This window comes from Solanum stenotomum, chromosome 7, assembly GCF_019186545.1.
Source record: "Solanum stenotomum isolate F172 chromosome 7, ASM1918654v1, whole genome shotgun sequence".
Classification (NCBI taxonomy): Eukaryota; Viridiplantae; Streptophyta; class Magnoliopsida; order Solanales; family Solanaceae; genus Solanum; species Solanum stenotomum.
The window spans coordinates 19,798,310-19,815,129 of record NC_064288.1 but is presented as its reverse complement, the minus strand read 5'-3'; the positions used below and the strand labels follow the sequence as shown (position 1 = coordinate 19,815,129).

The window sequence follows — 16,820 nt, the reverse complement described above, 5'->3', positions numbered from 1 at the left end:
AGATTCCTTTTTTAAGGGAATAGGATTTACCCTCATACATATTTCATTTTATTCTATCACTCTTCTAATTTATTTTGGGCTAAATGTTGTTAACATGCTAGATTTATATGCAATTTCTGTTTCAAAACAAGTGAGGTGATAAGATTGCTCAGTCAGTTAGTAGAAAACGAGCTATCTGTGGTGTCTTTTCCATGGTATCGTTGATGTGAAAATTTGGTGCATGATGCCAATAAGTAAACTTATCATGGTATTACCAATTAAACATATGTGGCTTATGTCATAAGATTTGCCAATTGCAAACTGCCCTGCACGCTGAAGATGTATTGTAATCTAGTAGTCTTTCAGTTCTATTCCTTGAATTGCATTCAGTAGTCAGAGTACTTGGAAACTTCTTTTAATTTTCTGTCGATAAAGTAAGTTTCTCGTAATGTAGGGGAAAGGTTCGTTGATGATTTCTATATCATAAAATATGTCTAAGTGATAAAACATCAAGCTAACCAATGCTAAAAGTTTTATGGTTGCCTGCAACTATTTTGCCTCATAGATATCCTTTCATGTTTATTTCAATCATTTAGTTATTTATGGAGAATGTTTTTGTTATAACTCATTTCTTGTTGCCTGCAATAATTTTTCTTAATGTATGTCTTCGTTGTCCAAGGATTTGTTCTACCAAAGTCCGCCTACTTCAAATTAAGGTTCATTCTCCTTTAGTTTGTTCTACTATAAAACATAATTGGAAATCTTCCATTGCTAGACATAAAATATCTTCATAATGAATAATTGAGTGTTCTTTTAGTTCATGTTCAGTATAATTTTTCAAAATTTAGATATTTAGTTGTCCTTGCATATGAATTGAGGTTGTCAGTTATGCTTGTAGAAGGTGAAAACCTTAAAGACTTCTTTCAATGTTATTTTCTACCAATAACTAATGAATGTATAGTATCACAACTCAATGGTATATTTGAATAATCTTCAAATCCTTAGAGGGGAAAATACTAGTGCTCTGTCCACTCTGACAATATGTTGCATTATTGCCTAAGTTGCGTAAACTCTTCACACTCTATGCCACATTTGTGTTGTATTTTCTAGAAGTATATCAGATTCTCTAGAAAACTAAACTACATTTGGAGAATCCTACACGTACCCATTGAAAGTTTTGAAGAGTCCAAGCAAAATAGAAATTTACTGTACTCTTGCGCTCCTACTTATTTATTGTTAAGTGAGATGGATTTCTGGTTCTTTTTGGCTCTTAGCTTTCCACTCTTATTTTTTTGTTCCAACATTGAGTAAAGAATTAACCCCATTAGAATTGCTCATCTTGAATTCATCATTCTAGCACAAATATAATTAATTTCAGCTATTAAACTTTTTTAACTCACATCACTTAACACTGTTAATTTCTTCTTGGGGTCTTCTGAATCTTTAATATTTCGATCCTCTGGTATTGTTCAAAGTATAAGAATTAGAATATATTTTTTTTAAAAAAAAAAATTACCTAAAGATGATGCTCTTGGTCTCCATTTAACTCATAACTCTGGCTTAAATATGTTAAACGCTACTTGCTTATTACAATGGTGTAAAACTATTATACAATCAGGTTATTTAGGAAAGAGTGTTAGTAGAAAGATGTGCGTAGTCGCCTGTTAGGTGGGATATGCAGGGGCTAGCCTCATACCCTCTTGTCTTTATTTAGTAGTAGTATTTAATAATAGCTCTGTTTTTCTTTTTTATGTTTTTTGGTTATCTGTAGCTTGATATTTTTCTGTCGTCATTATTTTTTGTTCCTGCTACTCTTTTCCAAATAGCTTCATTTTTAGAGCTGAAGGTCTATCAGAAATGACCTCTCTACACCCACAAAGATAGGGGTAAGATTTGCATACATCTTACCCTTTCCATACCATACTTATGAAATTACATTGGATATGTCATTGTTCTTATTGTTATAACTAATATGTTATCACAAGTTAAAAGGAGTACAAGACAACTTATTTGACATCACATTGTTTCGTTGATTTCTGTAATGACCCTCTTGGTCATTTCTGTGTCTTGCATTCTGTGTGTCGTTTAGAGCATTCCTATAGCGACCCCAAGTCCTTTATGACTTGCTGGGACTGATAGTTCGGTCACCTGGTCGTTCGTTTGGTCTTGGTGCGAGTTTTTGTGTTTTGGAGCTTATGAACCTTGAACGATCATTTTCGATCAAAAGTTCAAGAAGATGACATCGGAAACCAATTATGACGATTCCATCAGCCACGGAAGGGTCATTTTAGGCTAGTAGCATGGTCGACATGACTCCCAAGGTTTTCAGTGTGAGTCGGTGCGATTAGGCGTTTTAACTTTAAGTTTAAGCCTAAGTTTGACTTTGGTCAACATTCTGAGTAAACGCGCTCGGATGAGAATTCCATCAGCGTGGTTAGCTCCGGAATGTCGAGTTTGGTCTAGATCGACCCTTCTTTTGTGTCTGGAGGTTTTCAATATCTTTCCGAGCCCTTTTGTGGGTTTTGACTTAAAAGGGCTTTTGGAAGTGAGATCTATACTGATCATAGGAGTCTTCAGTACATCATGAGCCAGAGGGACCTTAATTCGAGGCAGCGTCGTTGGATTGAGCTCCTGAAAGACTACGACCTCTCTATCATCCGGGCAAGGCGAATGTGGTAGCGGACGCCTTGAGTCGGAAGGCAGTGAGTATGGGTAGTCTAGCCTTCTTATCTGTTGAGGAGAGACCCTTAGCTTTGGACATTCAGTCCTTAGCTAATAGCATGGTTCGGTTGGATATCTCAGATTCTAGATGCGTCTTGGCCTTTATGGGAGTTCAGTCTTCTTTGCTTGATAGGATCCGTGGTTGCCAGTTTGAGGATGATACTTTGGTGGCCCTTAGAGATCGAGTGTTAGCGGGTGATGGTGGTCAGGCTACCTTAGATCCTGATGGAGTGTTGAAATTTGCCGGCCGCATCTGTGTTCCGAGAGTTGGAGATTTGATACAGTTGATACTTTCTGAGGCCCATGAGTCTAGATACTCTATCCATCCAGGCACAGCGAAGATGTATCGCGATTTGAGGCAGCATTACTGGTGGAGTGGCATGAGGAGAGATATTGCTGACTTTGTTTCCCGTTGCTTGTGTTGCCAGCAGGTAAAGGCCGAGCATTTGAGGCCTGGTGGTGTGTTTCAGAGATTACCCATTCCGGAGTGGAAGTGGGAGCGTATCACTATGGACTTCGTTGTGGGGTTGCCTCGGACTTCTAGAGGTGTTGACAGCATTTGGGTCATCGTGGATCGATTGACCAAGTCAGCACACTTCCTTCCTGTTCATACTACCTTCAGTGCTGAGAGGTTAGCTCGTATCTATATTCGGGAGGTAGTTCGTCTTCATGGTGTGCCTGTTGCTATCATTTCAGACCGAGGTTCACAGTTCACTTCCAGCTTTTGGAGGGCTTTTCAGGAAGAGTTGGGAACCCGTGTCCACCTTAGCACAGCATTTCACCCACAGACGGATGGTCAGTCAGAGCGTACTATTCAGGTCCTTGAGGATATGTTGCGGGCTTGTGTTATGGATTTTGGAGGTCAGTGGGACCAGTTCTTGCCTTTGGCGGAGTTTGCGTACAATAACAGCTACCACTCTAGTATTCAGATGGCCCCGTTTGAGGCCTTATATGGTAGGCGTTGTCGCTCTCCAGTGGGTTGGTTTGAGTCTACAGAGCCTAGGCCGCGTGGTACAGATTTGCTTCAGGAGGCCCTGGATCAGGTGAGGGTGATTCAGGATAGGCTCAGGACGGCTCAGAGTAGGCACCAGAGTTATGCGGATCAGAGGCGTCGACCTTTGAGATTCTCTGTTGGTGATCGGGTATTCCTCCGTGTGTCGCCCATGAAGGGCGTGATGAGGTTTGGGAGGCGGGGCAAGCTTAGCCCCAGGTACATTGGGCCATTTGAGATACTCCGGACAGTTGGAGAGGTTGCTTATGAGTTGGCCCTACCTCCAGTATTTTCAGCCATCCACCCAGTGTTTCATGTTTCGATGTTGCGGCGGTATGTTCCTGATGAGTCCCATGTGCTCCAGTATGATGCAGTCGAGTTGGATGATCGTTTGACATTTGTAGAGGAGCCAGTTGCCATTCTAGCCAGAGATGTGAGGAGATTGCGCTCGAGAGCCATTCCTGTTGTTAAGGTCCGTTGGAGGCATCGTCCAGTCGAGGAGGCTACCTGGGAGACCGAGCAGGAGATGCGAGAGCAGTTTCCCGGCTTGTTTGAGCCTTCAGGTACTTCTTGATCCTTTCTTTCGCGGACGAAAGTCCTTTTTAGTAGTGGATATTGTAATGACCCTCATGGTCATTTCTGTGTCTTGCCTTCTGTGTGTCGTTTAGAGCGTTCCTATAGCGACCCCAAGTCATTTATGACTTGCTGGGACTGACAGTTCGGTCACCTGGTCGTTCGTTTGGTCTTGGTGCGAGTTTTTGTGTTTTGGAGCTTATGAACCTTGAACGATCATTTTCGATCAAAAGTTCAAGAAGATGACATCGGAATCCAATTCTGACGATTCCATCAGCTCCGGAAGGGTCATTTTAGGCTAGTAGCATGGTCGACATGACTCCCGAGGTTTTCAGTGTGAGTCGGTGCGATTAGGCGTTTTAACTTTAAGTTTAAGCCTAAGTTTGACTTTGGTCAACATTCTGAGTAAACGCGCTCGGATGAGAATTCCGTCAGCGTGGTTAGCTCCGGAATGTCGAGTTTGGTCTAGATTGACCCTTCTTTTGTGTCTGGAGGTTTTCGATATCTTTCCGAGCCCTTTTGTGGGTTTTGACTTAAAATGGCTTTTGGAAGTGGGACCCACTTTTTATCGAAATGACCTCTGATGGAAATTTCGACTGCGCCGTTGAGTCTGGAATATCGAATTTGGTATGGTTGCATATCTCGTTTGCGTGCACGGGGTTCCGAACGAGTTCGGAGCACCCCGTCGGAATTTTAAGTTTTGGGAAATTGCAGATTTTCTGCAATAAATTGCAGAAAATCAGCCACTTTTCCCAAACTTCAAACCCTCATCTCTCTCTCATCTCTCAACCGATTTGGGTGATCCAAAAGGCTAAGTTGTGAGATTTTTCGAGGACAACGTGTTGGTGAGCTCGGATAGTGATTTGGAGTCCCCGTTTGAGGTAATTTTCGAAAAATACCTGCTGCCAGACCCTTTTTGTGAGCTTGATTTTGGAAATTTTTGAGACTTGTTTTCTTAGCCATTTTAGATCCGATTTTGGTGATTTTTGAGGCTATCTTGAGTGGTTTTTCGAGGAGAACATTGTGGTGTTGTTAGATTTTACTGTAGATCGCCCGTTTTTGGTAAAAACGCTGAATTAGCTGCTGTCCCATTTCTATTCTTTTGAGAAAATTTGGGTTTTAGTTGCTTGTTGATATTGTGTTGTTCCCGAGCCCCGAATTGTGTCCCATTATGGGACATGAGCTGGGGGAACTGGTTAGGACCCACTTTTGGGGTTAATTTCGGAATTTCCTGCGCGGGTCCCACGATTCCCGTTTTGACTCCAAAATTGACCCGTCTCCGTTTGTTGTGATTTTGGTGTCTAAATGACCGTATTAACGTTGTGACTCTATTTTTGATAGCGGGGAAGCGTTTCAAGTCCGTTCATAAAGGGAAAGCTTCGAAGGAGTGATTTTGGAGCGCGTGTGATCGGCCTACAGGTAGGCTACGGTTTTCCTCTCTTAGATTGAGCTCGAGAATGTGAATGCATGTTGATTAGTTGGGATTTGGGTTGGGTAGTTATTGAATTTTGCATAGGTGTTAAGAAATCATGTTTTCGGCCTATTTTCGGAATTATCGGGTAACTGTGAGCATGCTTTGTGTTATTAACGGACCCTCCTCGCTATGTGGAGTGCTTGCATGCTTAATTATTGTTTATTTGAAGCATGTTGGGCCTTACTTTAGGTTTGACTAGGGCTTGCCTTAGAAATACATGATTCGGATCCGATAGGCCTTAGTTTTGCCCCGACGCCGCTCGGCCGACTTAGATTCCCGTAGACTGGTGTAGCAGACTAGAGTCTGATAGATTGGGCCTTAGCTAGGCGATACGCTTGCTCCGACTTTAGTTATCCTTATTTTCCCCGATGTTACGGCTTCACGAGTTACGTCAGCGACACTAATTCTACTTCGCGATTTGAATTTGATTTTCGATTTGGTTCCAAGGACTTACATTGATTGGCTAAGTATGGACGGTGTTCCACGGACATTTATGAGTGTGGATCGATTAGGACTCTTTTAGCAGCTACATTGACACCTTTATAGAGCATCCGGTTTAAGGTCCGACCTCTATTGCCCAGATACTTATATAGAGCATTCGGTTTAAGGTCCGGCCTCTATTGCCCAGATACTTATATAGAACATCCGGTTTAAGGTCCGGCCTCTATTGCCCAGATACTTATATAGAGCATCCTGTTTAAGTCCAGCGTCTATTGCCCAAATACTTATACAGAGCATCCGGTTAGAGTTCCGGCCTCTTATACTTGTTACTTGTGATTGGTTACTTGGGTATCTCTTGTGAGCATCCGGTTTGAGGTTCGGCCTCCGTACTGTCAGATTCGACTAATTAGGGTTGAGGTTCTGGTTCGATGTTCATCATTCTTGGGTTCGTATATGCAATTCTTTTTAGTTATAGTTATTCTGTGTACTCGTCGGGCTTATGGGGGTCCGTTCGGGTTTTTATTTAACTTGCGCACGAGTGTACCTTCAGGGCTTATGGGGGTCTAGTTAGGTGTAGTTAGCTTATAGAGTACTTTAGTTAGTTCTTTGTACACTCGTGTGCATTCCATTGTTAGTTAGATTTTAGTTCTTGACCCTCGGTTTGTATTATTCCTTCTTTTCATATTGCCTTTACTTTTCAAGTTCAGTCGGCCTATGATGCCTACTGGGTACTGGTTGTTTTGGTACTCATGCTACGCTCTGCATCTATTTCGTGATGCAGGTCCGGGCACTAGTAGTCAGCGTTGATCGAGCTTGGAGCAGACTGATCCGGAGACGGGAGTGAGCACATGACGTTTTGTACTATTTCAGTCTCCATCTGTATATATAGACTTGTCTTTTACCTTTCGAGACAGTCCAGTCTCTACTGTCCACTTTTGGGACTTGTACTCATTTTCTTAGTAGCTCTGTACTTGTGACTTCCAGGTTCTGGGAGGGATCTTTATTTGTATATATGTTTTTGGGTTGCTTCCGCCTGTTTATATTGTTATTTTCCTACTCTTGTTTAGTTTCTACCTTCAGAACCATTACTTGTTGTTCCGGGTTACGGGTTGGCTTACCTACTGGTGGGTTATAGTAGGTGCCATCATGACTTGAGAAATCGGGTCGTGACAAGTTGGTATCAGAGCCCCAGGTTTATCGGTGTCACTTGTAGAAAGCTAACGTCTAGTAGGGTCCTGCGGATCGATGCGGAGACGTTCGTAACTTATCTTCGGGAGGCTACAGGATGTCCTTAGGAAAATTTCCTCTTTTGTTTCACTTTCGTGCCTCGTGTGTCTTATTGGTTTCTGGAAATCTTATTTGTTTCACTCTTTCGCAGGATGGCTCGCTCGCGAGGTGGTGTGGCCAGGGGTGGCGCAATCGGGTCTGCAGGCAAAGCCTCAGCTTGGGGTAGACGCGGACCCCGAGGTCGAGGCAGGGCGATAGCACCAGCCCGAGATAGGGAGGAGGATCCTCAGGCAGCATATGTACCTCCACAGCCGGTGGGGCCGGGGCCAGCCCAGCCACCACCTGCACCAGCTGCAGCTGCAGCTCCTGATCTTCATGCTCTGCTGACTCATATACTAGCAGCTATTGGGGAGATGCGACAGGCACCAGCCCCAGCAGCACCAGCACCAGCACCAGCTCCAGCGCCGCAGGGTCAGCCTGCCGCAGCGGCACAAGAGGTTCAGCCGCCACCAGTTCATGTGGCTGTCGTGTCAGACTTAAAGGAGGGGAGATGCCACGGCGCGAGCAGAAGATGATCGGGGTATTCCAAAGGTTGGCACCGCCGATATTTTCAGGGGCGATGGGGGAGGATGCCTACGAGTTCCAGCTCACTTGTCAGGAGCAGCTACAGTCATTAGGCCTCTTGGAGTCGAGAGGAGCCGACTTCACTGCTCATCAGTTTCGTGGGCCAGCCAGGCAGTGGTGGCGCTCGTATCGAGAGTCCAGGCTAATTGGATCGCCTCCTGTATCTTGGAGTGAGTTCTCAGAGGCTTTCTTAGCCCGGTTCATGCCACGGAGCGTCAGGGATAGGCTTCGTGATCAGTTCTCCAGATTTGAGTAGGGCCCTATGACCGTCTCAGAGTACGAGACGAGATTCCATGAGTTGTCTCGACATGCTACCATGATCCTACCCACGGAGGAGGAGAGAGTTCGTTGTTTTGTACGTGGGTTGCGGTATCGTCTGAGGGTTGACACAAAGCATTTAGTTTCTGTCGGCCTTTCATATCTTGATGTAGTTGACCATGCCCGATACATGGAGCATATTCATCGCGAGGTCCAAGGGGGCAGCGATAAGAGGGCACGCTACCAGGGCAGCTACAGCGGGTCCCAGACTAGAGGGAGAAACTCCTATGATAGGCCCCACCAGAGGTTCCAGCAGGGTCAGTCCAGTTGGCCTGTTCAGGCAGCATTACCTGCTTCTGAGGGAGGCTAGTATCACCAGGGTGGTCCTAGTACGGGCCAGAGTTCGAGGGGATCAGATTCCCTCCCTTCCTACCGCAGTCGGGTTACTTCAGGGCGTTCAGCTTCGGGGTGTTTTGAATGCAGTGCTCTTGACCATTGGTCCAGAGAGTGCCCCCGGCGAGGGCGAGGAGCGATTGTACCAGCTCCCATTGCACCTAGACCAGTTTCAGCAGTGCCCCCTCTAGCTAGAGGTGGTGGTCAGGACCAGGGTCGTCGGGATAGCCGACAGGGTACCAGAGGTGGAGCTCGAGGAGGCAGGCTGGGTGGTAGATCAGATGCATCGGGCAGAGGTGCTCAGGGCCATTTCTACGCAGCCCCGGCAAGGCGATGGCTGAGGCATCTGACGATGTTATCACAGGTACACTTTTATTATGCCATCAGCCTGCTACAGTATTATTTGATCCCTGGTCCACATTCTCGTATGTATCTGTTTATTTTGCGCCTCGATTGGGTGTGAGGTCTGAGTCTTTGGCAGAGCCAGCTCATGTTTCGACCCCGGTGGGTGAGTCCTTAGTAGTGGATCAGATAATGCGATCTTGCTTAGTGACTATCTAGGGTTGTGATACTAGAGTTGATCTTATTTTGCTAGATATGGTTGATTTTGATGTGATTCTGGGCATGGACTGGTTATCCCCTTACCATGCGGTCTTGGATTGCTACGCTAAGACCGTTACTTTAGCCATGCTTGGCATTTCCCCAGCGTTGTGGCAGGGTGCTTATAGTCACACACCGACAGGGATCATCTCTTTTATACGGGCTAGACGGTTGGTTGCTTCTGGGTGTTTAGCTTATTTGGCTTAATTTGCGAGATGTGAGTAGAGATGACTCTTCAGTTGACTCAGTTCCTGTGGTTAGAGAGTTTGCAGATGTGTTCCCTACAGACCTACCTGGCCTACCTCCATATCGTGACATTGATTTTGCCATAGATTTGGAGCCTGACACCCGTCCTATTTCTATTCCACCTTACCGGATGGCTCCTGCAGAGCTCAGGGAGCTCAGTGCTCAGTTAGAGTATCTCTTAGGTAAGGGGTTTATCCGTCCGAGTGTGTCTCCTTGGGGTGCACCTGTTCTGTTAGTGAAGAAGAAGGACGGGACTATGAGGATGTGTATTGACTACAGGCAGCTGAACAAGGTGACGGTGAAGAACCATTACCCCATGCCTCGTATTGATGATTTGTTTGATCAGCTTCAGGGTGCCGCCGTGTTTTCTAAGATTGATTTGAGGTCCGGGTACCATCAGCAGAGGATTAGGGCAGCAGACATCCCTAAGACTGCATTTAGGACCCGTTATGGCCACTATGAGTTCCTTGTGATGTCTTTTGGGTTGAGTAATGCCCCTGCTGCCTTCATGGACTTGATGACACGTGTGTTCAGGCCATACCTTGATTTATTTGTCATCGTCTTCAATTATGACATACTGGTATACTCGCGGAGCCGGAGTGAGCATGAGCAACATTTGAGGATAGTGCTCCAGACTTTGAGAGATCATCGGCTTTATGCCAAGTTCTCAAAGTGCGAGTTTTGGCTTGAGTCAGTAGCCTTCTTGGGGCACGTGGTGTCCAAGGAGGGTATTAGGGTTGATCCGGCGAAGATTGAGGCTATTCGTGATTGGCACAGGCCCACTTCAGTTACTGAGATTCGAAGCTTCGTCGGACTAGCAGGCTACTACAGACGCTTTGTTGAGGGCTTTTCTACTATTGCAACCCCGTTGACTCGATTGACTCGTGTTGATGTTCCCTTTGTTTGGTCAGAGGAGTGTGGGGCGAGCTTTTTGAGGCTCAAGGAGTTATTGACCACCGCTCCTATATTGACTCTTCCAGTTTAGGGTGAGGGCTTCACAGTTTATTGTGACGCATCCGGCGTTGGTTTGGGTTGTGTATTGATGCAGCAGGGCCAGGTTATTGCTTATGCATCGAGGCAGCTTAAGATCCATGAGCGCAACTACCCCACTCATGACTTGGAGTTAGCGGCGGTAGTTTTCGCGCTTAAGATTTGGAGGCACTACTTGTATGGAGTTCGACGTGAGATCTATACTGATCATAGGAGTCTTCAGTACATCATGAGCCAGAGGGACCTTAATTCGAGGCAGCGTCGTTGGATTGAGCTCCTGAAAGACTACGACCTCTCTATCATCCGGGCAAGGCGAATGTGGTAGCGGACGCCTTGAGTCGGAAGGCAGTGAGTATGGGTAGTCTAGCCTTCTTATCTGTTGAGCAGCGACCCTTAGCTTTGGACATTCAGTCCTTAGCTAATAGCATGGTTCTGCTGAATATCTCAGATTCTAGACGCGTCTTAGCCTTTATGGGAGTTCAGTCTTCTTTGCTTGATAGGATCTGTGGTTGCCAGTTTGAGGATGATACCTTAGTGGCCCTTAGAGATCGAGTGTTAGCGGGTGATGGTGGTCAGGCTACCTTAGATCCTGATGGAGTGTTGAAATTTGCCGGCCGCATCTGTGTTCCGAGAGTTGGAGATTTTATACAGTTGAAACTTTTGGAGGCCCATGAGTCTAGATACTCTATCCATCCGGGCACAGCGAAGATGTATCGTGATTTGAGGCAGCATTACTGGTGGAGTGGCATGAGGAGAGATATTGTTGACTTTGTTTCCCGTTGCTTGTGCTGCCAGCAGGTAAAGGCCGAGCATTTGAGGCCTGGTGGCGAGTTCCAGAGATTACCTATTCCGGAGTGGAAGTGGGAGCGTATCACTATGGACTTCGTTGTGGGGTTGCCTCGGACTTCTAGAGGTGTTGACAGCATTTGGGTCATCGTGGATCGATTGACCAAGTCAACACACTTCCTTCCTGTTCATACTACCTTCAGTGCTGAGAGGTTGGCTCGTATCTATATTCGGAAGGTAGTTCGTCTTCATGGTGTGCCTGTTTCTATCATTTCAGATCGGGGTTCACAGTTCACTTCCAGCTTTTGGAGGGCTTTTCAGGAGGAGTTAGGAACCCGTGTTCAACTTAGCACAACATTTCACCCACAGACGGATGGTCAGTCAGAGCGTACTATTCAGGTCCTTGAGGATATGTTGCGGGCCTGTGTTATGGATTTTGGAGGTCAGTGGGACCAGTTCTTGCCTTTGGTCCGTTTGCGTACAACAACAGCTACCACTCTAGTATTCAGATGGCCCCGTTTGAAGACTTATATGGTAGGCGTTGTCGCTCTCCAGTTGGTTGGTTTGAGTCTACAGAGCCTAGGCCGCGTGGTACAGATTTGCTTCAGGAGGCCCTGGATCAAGTGAGGGTGATTTAGGATAGGCTCAGGACGGCTCAGAGTAGGCACCAGAGTTATGCTGATCAGAGGCGTCGACCTTTGAGATTCTCTGTTGGTGACCGGGTATTCCTCCATGTGTCGCCCATGAAGGGCATGATGAGGTTTGGGACGCGGGGCAAGCTTAGCGCCAAGTACATTAGGCCTTTTGAGATAATCCGGACAGTTGGGGATGTTGCTTATGAGTTGGCCCTACCTCCAACATTTTCGGCCATCCACCCAGCGTTTCATGTTTCGATGCTGCGGCGGTATGTTCCTGATGAGTCCCATGTGCTCCAGTATGATGCAGTGGAGTTGGATGATCGTTTGACATTTGTAGAGGAGCCAGTTGCCATTCTAGCCAGAGATGTGAAGAGATTGTGCTCGAGAGCCATTCCTGTTGTTAAGGTCCGTTGGAGGCATCGTCCAGTTGAGGATGCTACCTGGGAGACCGAGCAGGAGATGCGAGAGCAGTTTCCTGGCTTGTTTGAGCCTTCAGGTACTTCTTGATCCTTTCTTTCGCGGACGAAAGTCCTTTTTAGTAGTGGATATTGTAATGACCCTCTTGGTCATTTCTGTGTCTTGCATTCTGTGTGTCGTTTAGAGCGTTCCTATAGCGACCCCAAGTCATTTATGACTTGCTGGGACTGATAGTTCGGTCACCTGGTCGTTCGTTTGGTCTTGGTGCGAGTTTTTGTGTTTTGGAGCTTATGAACATTGAACGATCATTTTCGATCAAAAGTTCAAGAAGATGACATCGGAATCCAATTCTGACGATTCCATCAGCTCCGGAAGGGTCATTTTAGGCTAGTAGCATGGTCGACATGACTCCCGAGGTTTTCAGTGTGAGTCGGTGCGATTAGGCGTTTTAACTTTAAGTTTAAGCCTAAGTTTGACTTCGGTCAATATTCTGAGTAAACGCGCTCGGATGAGAATTCCGTCAGCTTGTTTAGCTCCGGAATGTCGATTTTGGTCTAGATCGACCCTTCTTTTGTGTCTGGAGGTTTTCGATATCTTTCCGAGCCCTTTTGTAGGTTTTGACTTAAAAGGGCTTTTGGAAGTGGGACCCACTTTTTATCGAAATGACCTCTGATGGAAATTTCGACTTCGCCGTTGAGTCTGGAATATCGAATTTGGTATGGTTAAATATCTCGTTTGCGTGCACGGGGTTTCGAAAGAGTTCGGAGCACCCCGTCGGGAATTTAAGTTTTGAAAATGTTGCTGATTTTCTGCAATAAATTGCAGAAAATCAGCAACATTTCTCAAATTTCAAACCCTCGTCTCTCTCTCATCTCTCAACCAATTTCGGTGATTCAAAAGGCCAAGTTGTGAGATTTTTCGAGGACAACGCGTTGGTGATCTCGGATTGTGATTTGGAGTCCCCGTTTGAGGTAATTTTTGAAAAATACCTGCTGCCAGACCTCTTTTTGTGAGCTTGATTTTGGAAATTTTTGAGAGTTGTTTTCTTAGCCATTTTAGATCCGATTTTTCTGATTTTTGATGCTATCTTTAGTGGTTTTTCGAGGAGAACATTGTGGTGTTGTTAGATTTTACTGTAGATCGCCCGTTTTTGGTAAAAACGCTGAATTAGCTGCTGTCTCATTTCTATTCTTTTGAGAATATTTGGGTTTTAGTTGCTTGTTGATATTGTGTTGTTCCCGAGCCCCGAATTGTGTCCCATTATGGGACATGAGCTGGGGGAACTGGTTAGGACCCACTTTTGGGGTTAATTTCGGAATTTCCTGCGCGGGTCCCACGATTCCCGTTTTGATTCCAAAATTGACCCGTGTCCGTTTGTTGTGATTTTGGTGTCTAAATGACCGTATTAACGTTGTGACTCTATTTTTGATAGCGGGGAAGCGTTTCGAGTCCGTTCATAAAGGGAAAGCTTCGAAGGAGTGATTTTAGAGCGCGTGTGATCGGCCTACAGGTAGGCTACGGTTTTCCTCTCTTAGATTGAGCTCGAGAATGTGAATGCATGTTGATTAGTTGGGATTTGGGTTGGGTAGTTATTGAATTTTGCATAGGTGTTAAGAAATCATGTTTTCGGCCTATTTTCGAAATTATGGGGTAACTGTGAGCATGCTTTGTGTTATTAACGGACCCTCCTCGCTATGTGGAGTGCTTGCATGCTTAATTATTGTTTATTTGAAGCATGTTGGGCCTTACTTTAGGTTTGACTAGGGCTTGCCTTAGAAATACATGATTCAGATCCGATAGGCCTTAGTTTTGCCCCGACGCCGCTCGGCCGACTTAGATCCCCGTAGACTGGTGTAGTAGACTAGAGTCTGATAGATTGGGCCTTAGCTAGATGATACGCTTGTTCCGACTTTAGTTATCCTTATTTTCCCCGATGTTACGGCTTCACGAGTTACGTCAGCGACACTAATTCTACTTCCCGATTTGAATTTGATTTTCGATTTGGTTCCAAGGACTTACATTGATTGGCTAAGTATGGACGGCGTTCCACGGACATTTATGAGTGTGGATCGATTAGGACTCTTTCAGCAGCTACATTGACACCTTTATAGAGCATCCGGTTTAAGGTCCGACCTCTATTGCCCAGATACTTATATAGAGCATCCGGTTTAAGGTCCGGCCTCTATTGCCCAGATACTTATATAGAGCATCCGGTTTAAGTCCGGCCTCTATTGCCCAAATACTTATATGGAGCATCCGGTTAGAGTTCCGGCCTCTTATACTTGTTACTTGTGATTGGTTACTTGGGTATCTCTTGTGAGCATCCGGTTCGAGGTCCGGCCTCCGTACTGTCAGATTCTACTAATTAGGGTTGAGGTTCTGGTTCGATGTTCTTCATTCTTGGGTTCGTATATGCAATTCTTTTTAGTTATAGTTATTCTGTGTACTCGTCGGGCTTATGGGGGTCCGTTCGGGTTTTTATTTAACTTGCGCACGAGTGTACCTTCAGGGCTTATGGGGGTCCAGTTAGGTGTAGTTAGCTTATAGATTACTTTAGTTAGTTCTTTGTACACTCGTGTGCATTCCATTGTTAGTTAGATTTTAGTTCTTGACTTCGGTTTGCGTATTCCTTCTTTTCATATTGCCTTTACTTTTCAAGTTCAGTCGGCCTATGATGCCTACTGGGTACCTGTTGTTTTGGTACTCATGCTACGCTCTGCATCTATTTCGTGATGCAGGTCCGGGCACTAGTAGCCAGCGTTGATCGAGCTTGGAGCAGACTGATCCGGAGACGGGAGTGAGCACACGACGTTTTGTACTATTTCAGTCTCCATCTGTATATATAGACTTGTCTTTTACCTTTCGAGACAGTCCAGTCTCTGTTGTCCACTTTTGGGACTTGTACTCATTTTGTTAGTAGCTCTGTACCAGTGACTTCCAGGTTCTGGGAGGGATCTTTATTTGTATATATGTTTTTGGTTTGCTTCCGCCTGTTTATATTGTTATTTGCCTTCTCTTGTTTAGTTTCTACCCTCAGACCCATTACTTGTTGTTCCGGGTTACGGGTTGGCTTACCTACTGGTGGGTTATAGTAGGTGCCATCACGACTTGAGAAATCGGGTCGTGACAAGTTGGTATCAGAGCCCCAGGTTTATTGGTCTCACTTGTACAGAGCTAACGTCTAGTAGAGTCCTGCGGATCGGTGCGGAGACGTCCGTAACTTATCTTCGGGAGGCTACAGGATGTCCTTAGGAAAATTTCCTCTTTTGTTTCGCTTTCGTGCAGTGTGTGTCTTATTGGTTTCTGGAAATCTCACTTGTTTCACTCTTTCACAGGATGGCTCGCTCGCGAGGTGGCGCGGCCAGGGGTGGCGCACCCGGGTCTGCAGGCAGAGCCTCAGTTTGGGGTAGACGCCGACCCCGAGGTCGAGGCAGGGCCGTAGCACCAGCCCGAGATAGGGAGGAGGAGCCTCAGGCAGCATATGTACCTCCACAGCCGGTAGGGCCGGGGCCAGCCCAGCCACCACCTGCACCAGCTGCAGCTGCAGCTCCTGATCTTCATGCTCTGCTGACTCAGATACTAGCAGCTATTGGGGAGATGCGACAGACACCAGCCCCAGCAGCACCAGCACCAGTCCTAGCAGCACCAGCTCCAGCGCCGCAGGGTCAGCCTGCCGCAGCGGCACCAGAGGTTCAGCCGCCACCAGTTCATGTGACTGTCGTGTCAGACTTAAAGGACGGGGAGATGCCACTGCGCGAGCAGAAGATGCTCGGGGTATTCCAGAGGTTGGCACCGCCGATATTCTCAGGGGCGATGGGGGAGGATGCCTACGAGTTCCAGCTTACTTGTCAGGAGCAGCTACAGTCATTAGGCCTCTTGGAGTCGAGAGGAGCCGACTTCACTGCTCATCAGTTTCGTGGGCCAGCCAGGCAGTGTTGGCGCTCGTATCGAGAGTCTAGGCCAATTGGATCGCCTCCTGTATCTTGGAGTGAGTTCTCAGAGGCTTTCTTAGCCCGGTTCATGCCACGGAGCGTCAGGGATAGGCTTCGTGATCAGTTCTCCAGATTGGAGCAGGGCCCTATGACCGTCTCAGAGTACGAGACGAGATTCCATGAGTTGTCTCGACATGCTACCATGATCCTACCCACGGAGGAGGAGAGAGTTCGTTGTTTTGTACGTGGGTTGCGGTACCGTCTGAGGGTCGACACAGAGCATTTAGTTTCTGCCGGCCGCTCATTTCTTGATGTAGTTGACCATGCCCGATCCATGGAGCATATTCATCGCGAGGCCCAAGGGGGCAGCGATAAGAGGGCACGCTACCAGGGCAGCTACAGCGGGTCCCAGACTAGAGGGAGAGACTCCTATGATAGGCCCCGCCAGAGGTTCCAGCAGGGTCAGTCCAGTCGTCCTGTTCAGGCGGCATTACCTGCTTCTGAGGGAGGCCAGTATCACCAGGGTGGTC

At 46.4% G+C, this 16,820-nt stretch overlaps 1 pseudogene; it reads left to right on the top strand.

Moving 5' to 3' along the window:
- Window positions 1–4,249: 4,249 nt before the first annotated feature.
- Window positions 4,250–12,448, top strand: LOC125871902 (uncharacterized; annotated as a pseudogene).
- The last annotated feature ends 4,372 nt before the right edge of the window (window positions 12,449–16,820 follow it).